Here is a 6,579-nt window from a genome sequence, read left to right as displayed (position 1 = left end):
TAGTAAATATCTTTATACTAAAATGTATTTGAGTTCATTTAAATAGCTATCATTTTACTGAAGAAAAAACCAATATTTTCTTTTCTCAAGCTTTTCTGCCTTATACCACCACACTAGCGACTGACACAATTGTCATTTCTTTTTTATCCTGAACATCATTAGTTCACATCTAAGCCAGGTAAAGATCAGTGATTATAGATCTCTAGAGGAAGTCCACAGAGCCCAGTATCTTTAGTAGTTTATGTTCTTTTTCTTTTCATGGAATTTCAAGTGCCTCTGAGTACACAGAAGAAATGGTAAATAAGCATGTCTCATTTTCCTCATGGCATCTATTGCCCAGATGGTGACATAGTCTTTTAGATTTAAAACTCTTATTATTATCTACACCTCTTTAAACTTCAAAATATTTATTTGGCAATTGACAATATGTCACTTATAACCTTGAGCACTTAGTTGTTTATTTTTGTCACAAAATATAAATGACATGAATAATTTGAGCCATGTTTGACTCAGTAGTTGTCTGTTATAAAGCTTGATAACAATATGATTAAAACATTCTCAAGAATTTTAAATGTCAATCTTGGAATATTTTTTTCTTTGCGTGTCTAGGAAATTTCAAGTATAATTGTCAGTGCAGTCTGATGCTAACATAAGGCTCAGGTTTAAAAGAGTAATTAAATTGCTTCAATTGAAATAGGTGTCATTAACCCTGATTACCACTGGTTAAATCAAAAAAGTCAAACTAAATAAGTGTCTGCACTGATTTATGTAGCTTTTCTCTGACAGAGGGGGGCTGAAGTCAGATGTTTGATTCTTGGTGAGTGATCATGATTTTATTCAAGTAGATCACAGACATTATAAGTGCATGCCACATATGTGACCTCTTGTACCTATGGTAATAAGATGCCAGTATTCTCCATTCAGCAAAGAAATGACCTGATTCAGCTATGCTAGGCAAAATGCCATGGCAACAGCTGGCTTCTCATTTTAACAATGATTTTACAATCCTGCTGGAAGGTCATCAGCTGTAAGCTTTTCTTCTTTCTTTGTTCAAGTTCTTTTCTATCACTGCAAGTGAATGTTCGATTCTCTTCAAAATATGATAACGGGTGAAAAGGCAGCATACAAATACAGGTAGTACTATTCTCCCATTTGTAGTGGAGAGGGAGAGGAAGAGGGAATGGCAGAGTCAACTTGTAGCAAATAATAAAAGGATTCTGATAAAAAAGGATATTAAGGGGTTCTGGCAGTATTAAGTGAAAAAAGTTTTATAAGAGGAGAAAATTAAATTTAACAAAGACAGTAACAGTGAAAAATGGTATGTGGAGAATCAAAGCAGATAATGACTGGAAGGGAGAATAAGTGGAAAAAATAAGTAGGGAAAAAAGATAAAAATACCCTTATTCAATTCTCTTTTAGTAAAACTATTAAAAACCAAATTAAAGCAGCCTTTAAAAAGTGATATAAATCAAGGAGAAAATTTACAAAAGCATTTATTTGGAAGATAGCTAGAAAATTATAAATTGTTTTAAATATAAAGTAGCAGAATGACCTAGTAATATTTTGTTATACCTGATATCATAAATTATGTAATAATTAAAATACATGCCTCATTCACATAATAGATAAATCAATAATATAGTTCATTGTCCTAATCTAAACTGTATACATTAGCATTAAAATGTGATTTGTTATGGTACATATAAAAACATCTCAAGAGCTCTTAAATATATTGTGTGAGTGACCCATTTTTCAAAACTATGAGATCACCTGCCCCTTGTATTCAAAATTTAATTATTTAAATGGCTGGTAAAGTATAAAAAGAATAGTATGCTTAGACTTTACAAATTTATTTAATATTTACTCTAGTATTTATCATATAGGGATGGAGAGACTTTCTAGTCTTACTCTTTCTATTGAAGATCTGTAGAGAAAGACTCTCACAATGAGAGCTATATTTGTATTATTATTATTTATGCTTGTGTATTTACACTAATGTAATTGATCTTTTAAAGATACCATTCATAATTTTCATCTCTTTTGTCTACATTATTTTACATAGGTTTCTGGGCCTAGTAGATGCTGGATAAATGCAAATCGATTCATGAAAATTAAGGTGAATTTATCTATAATGTCAACCTTTTACTAAGGACATATTAATTATTTAGATCAATAATTAGCTATTTCATATATTCATATCAATATTGCTGTCATAAGCCTACAATGTTGTTTGTGTCATTGACTTGCAAAGTCAAACTTTTCTCTGAACCATCTCTTCATCGTAATCAAAAGACTTATTGCTAATGTTTCCATCCAGGTTTGTTTAGTCCTAAAGTGCACATTGCACATTAACGGACATCTTAGGGAATTGTGTGGTTCAGATTGTCTCCTACAACTTTGACAGTGACATCAACTCCTTTGCCTTAAATTAAGGAGCTGATATCTTCTAGGACAACTTTACCAGGTTTTTTCCTAGAATAACAACAGGTTCAGCAACAGCAAATTTATGGTCACCATTGTGTTCCCCATGGCCTCCACCTGGAAAGCACAGATCCCCAGTCCACTCTGTTACAGGAGGAACTGTTATCATATGATGATTTATGTCATGATTTTGTCACCATTTATTGAAAATGTGAAATCTCTTACAGATTTCTACATCAGACAACTGTATTAAACCAACACCATTAAAGGGAAAAAGTAAACATACAAAGAGAACAGGAATAAAATGTGCATGGAAAATTAGCTAAGAAGCAGAAAAGAAAATACCCATATTGCTGTAGTTTACTGAAGTTGAAAGTTCTTTTACTTGGATATTATTCTTCCTGTAATATAGATTAAAAATTATTTTAAAATATAGTCCTTAAAGTTTGGCTAATTCAATAATAAATATTTGTGTTCCTTTGCACAACCATATTTATACAGAGTGTTGGGTCTTTTTTAGTAAGAAATGGCACTACATTTTTTTCTTCATTATCCTATAAGTACCTGATTGTTTGGAAAAAGCCTTTATTTATTATTTTTCTCTAAGCTTTTTTTCTTTATAGTCTTTGTAAGATGATTTATAACTTTTTTATTTTTAACTTTTCATCCAGTTTCAACAGCACTTTAAAAAAATTCAAACTTTCTCATATATTTGTCAAGACATGATTCTAAGTCTTTTCTGAGCATTATTTTTTGAACCAGTCTCATGAATTCTTTCTTAAATAAGCTAGCTGGATTCTTAAAGAGCTTATAATTTTTAATAAAGTAGCCAATGGAAAATAAAACACACTGAAACCATTGCTTTGATATTTGTTTATGACATTTGTTATGAGTACGTGTGTGTTTCACAATGACTATAAACTGGATAAAAATATTGTATGTCCAGAAAGTATTCATCCACATGCTATGAAAAATAGTCATTTATTGAAGAAAATACAAGATACAAGAAACAATGGACATAGGACAATGACGCCTCAGTCCCCTTCAAACTAGGCACCTGGGGACTTCACATAGTTCTCCCAATCACCATCAGCCACCCCATCATTTTTTTCCTGAATCGCATTGACAGTCTGAAATATCTTCCCTTTCAAAGATGATTTTAGTTCTGGGAAAAGCTAGAAGTTGCAGGATACCAATTCTGGGCTGTAGGGGTCTCAATAACCTAGGTGATTTGATGTTTCATCAAAAAACTACATGAGACATGATGCATGAGCAGGTGTGTTGTCATGATGAAACTGCCGATCATAAGCTGCGACCTTTTGAAACATCCAAATAGTTTCTGTGGAGAAATGCTCAAGCTTAACACAAAAGTTGATGTGGATTTGTTGCTCTACTCACTCAGTCATTTTGAATGTGACAGCTACACAGTGTACATACTCACTCAACGGTGTCTATTGCCCCCACTATTACAATGAAGTCATCATTGTTCATGCATGTGCATTCTAGTCCACTCTCCCTGGTTGCCAGGTTACATCAATGTCACCGAAATCATTCTCGTTATGTTAATAATAGCTGGATTTTTTCCAGACCATTATATATACATACATATATATATATATATATATATATATATATATATATATATATATGACTAAAATCATTCAGTAGTGAAATCTGTACCAAAAAAAAATAGGCTTTTGTGGTTTTTCCACCAGCACAATTTAGTTTCTCTTCATTCTTAAATACTTCAGTGAATAAAATTGGCTATCTTATCTGCCCTACTTTGAAATTCATGATATTTTAAAATTAACATATTCAAATTTTATCCTAGAATACATACAAAAGCACATGGCAAGTGAATATTTGGATATATTAATATCTATTTGCAATCTTTGTTTTGCCACACTAATTAGTTTAGTTAGCTGCTATTAAATGCATTACCCTTCATTTGGCAATATTTACTGAGCACTTAGTACTGCAAATACTTTTGTTGGGTACTATTAAGACTTCCACAATAAATGACATTTATTATTATAGCCCTCTGTTGAGTTTTATATCACTCTTAGATTCTCTACCTCCTATATTTTATGCTGTTCTGTATTTAGATCTGATTGAAAAGTTGTGATGGTTGCTACACAATACAAGTTTAGTAGATGAGATTTTTTGGTATCCACAAAAGTACACAAAAGAATAGTGAGTGACAATGAAAATAGTGATATGAAAAAAATGAAGAAAACATACTGACAACAGTTCATTTATTGTATTTATGAAAATAAATATACTAGGTATATTCATAGTCAATCAGGAAAGAATGACAGTACATTTTAAAAGTAAATGAAATTGGAGATAGTGCTACACAGAACCTTAGTTTCTATGTGTAGAGAACAAAATATCATAAGATCATAAAGTTATTTTAGATGATACCTGAGTGACTCTCAGAGCCCTATAATCTTCATTCACCATAGACATGAGTTTCCTGTCTAGCATTTCCAAGATTTTTCTCTAGATTCCATCAATATTGTTTTAAAACCCTTATAGAATGAGTAAATAATTTAATTCGGTGTACAGTAATATTACTTAAAGAGACAAAAATAGTGTTTCTGCTGGTTCTTATTTATTAGATTCAAGGAAATGTAATTTAAAACAAGCTTCTATATATCTCGGACATCTTTGCTGTTAAAATTAGCTTTGGAACTATTATATTTATTTTTTCCAAAATAATTTAAAAAGAATCAGCAGCTCTACCCATGGTTATATTAATGTACATATATTATAATAGGATCCATATTTGTATAGGTGTAAATGATTGATTGGCTTACCAAAACTATGCATCAATTTAATCTGAAGGAAACTGATTTTTTGCCTTGGAAAACAAATAGTTGAGACAAGCAGAAGAATACTGATACAAAAATCTGAAGGAATGAATTTGACAGGTGATGGTTGGGAAAACAATAAGAAAATAATGTTTATGTACAGCTGATGAGCATTTGTAATTTCTGCTAATTAATGGAAGGTCCAGCCCAATCAACACAGATGTGTGTGCAGATTGACAAACTTAGAATATAAATAATTTAGAAAATTAAAGATTTGTCATAATCTGCTTCTCAAAATGAAAAACAATATACAAACAGCAAGGGTGTAATTTCTTTCCTTTCTTCATCCTGTGACTAATCGGCTAGCTTTTAACCTCCTTTCTTTTATCAGACTGAATTATGTTCGGCTCATTGCCCATTTTGTGAGGTAATTTCTCAGTGTACATTCTGAGGTCTCCTTGATTTTTTTTCTTTGAGAGTAATTTTATTAGGTAATGATGCTAACTGTGCTACCTACATAGAAATATTGTGTTTTTGTTATCCATTTTAACATCTCAACAATACATCATAAATCTCCTTCCCTCCATCCTCCTTCTTTCCTTTTTTCTTCCTTTCTCCTCTCTCTCTCTCTCCTCTCTTTTGAATGCAGAGTTGTTATAAAGTACATTATTATGCTACTGCTACTGGTTTGGTGTAATTGTTCCAGGTATTGATGTTAATTCAAAGAGTCAAAACACTTTTGAGTAAGTATTTATTATTTTCTCGATGACAATTAGCACAATCAGAAACTCCTTTATCCTGGTTTTTATAAACTATAAACTTTATAAACTATCCTCACTCTAGTGACAGCATAGGAAAGGCCCATTCTATCATTACAATCAATATAGGTACCCAAGTATTATTACCTATAAAAGTTATTAAATGACATATATAATGACAACATTTAATAATGTACATATTTAATGATACACATAATGAAGGAATTTTAGAGATCAGATGATATAATTTTTTCTTTTATAAATAAAGAATCTGAGGCTTACAGGTTGCAAAATCACACAATTGGGGTTTGCAGACCATAAATAGAGCACAGGTCATTATTCTTTCAATTCCGTATTCTCTCAATACAAATAAATTCATTGTTATATTTTTATTTTTATTTGGCATACTTCATTAGCAGTAAAAGTCACCAATGTTTTATTGTACAGTGGCTGACAGAGTCAATTAATTACATTGAATTAAATAATAAAATTTTTGCCATATATCCTATTATATTATTGTTACATTATTCTATGGTACAGGTATTACTAATTTAGCTTTATATATTAGGGAACTAAGGCTCAATGTG

This window comes from Phyllostomus hastatus, unplaced genomic scaffold (assembly GCF_019186645.2).
Source record: "Phyllostomus hastatus isolate PE091 unplaced genomic scaffold, TTU_PhHast_1.1 phas_contig_29, whole genome shotgun sequence".
NCBI classification, from domain to species: domain Eukaryota; kingdom Metazoa; phylum Chordata; class Mammalia; order Chiroptera; family Phyllostomidae; genus Phyllostomus; species Phyllostomus hastatus.
The sequence above is the reverse complement of the archived record's forward strand: the minus strand, read 5'-3'. Positions refer to the sequence as shown.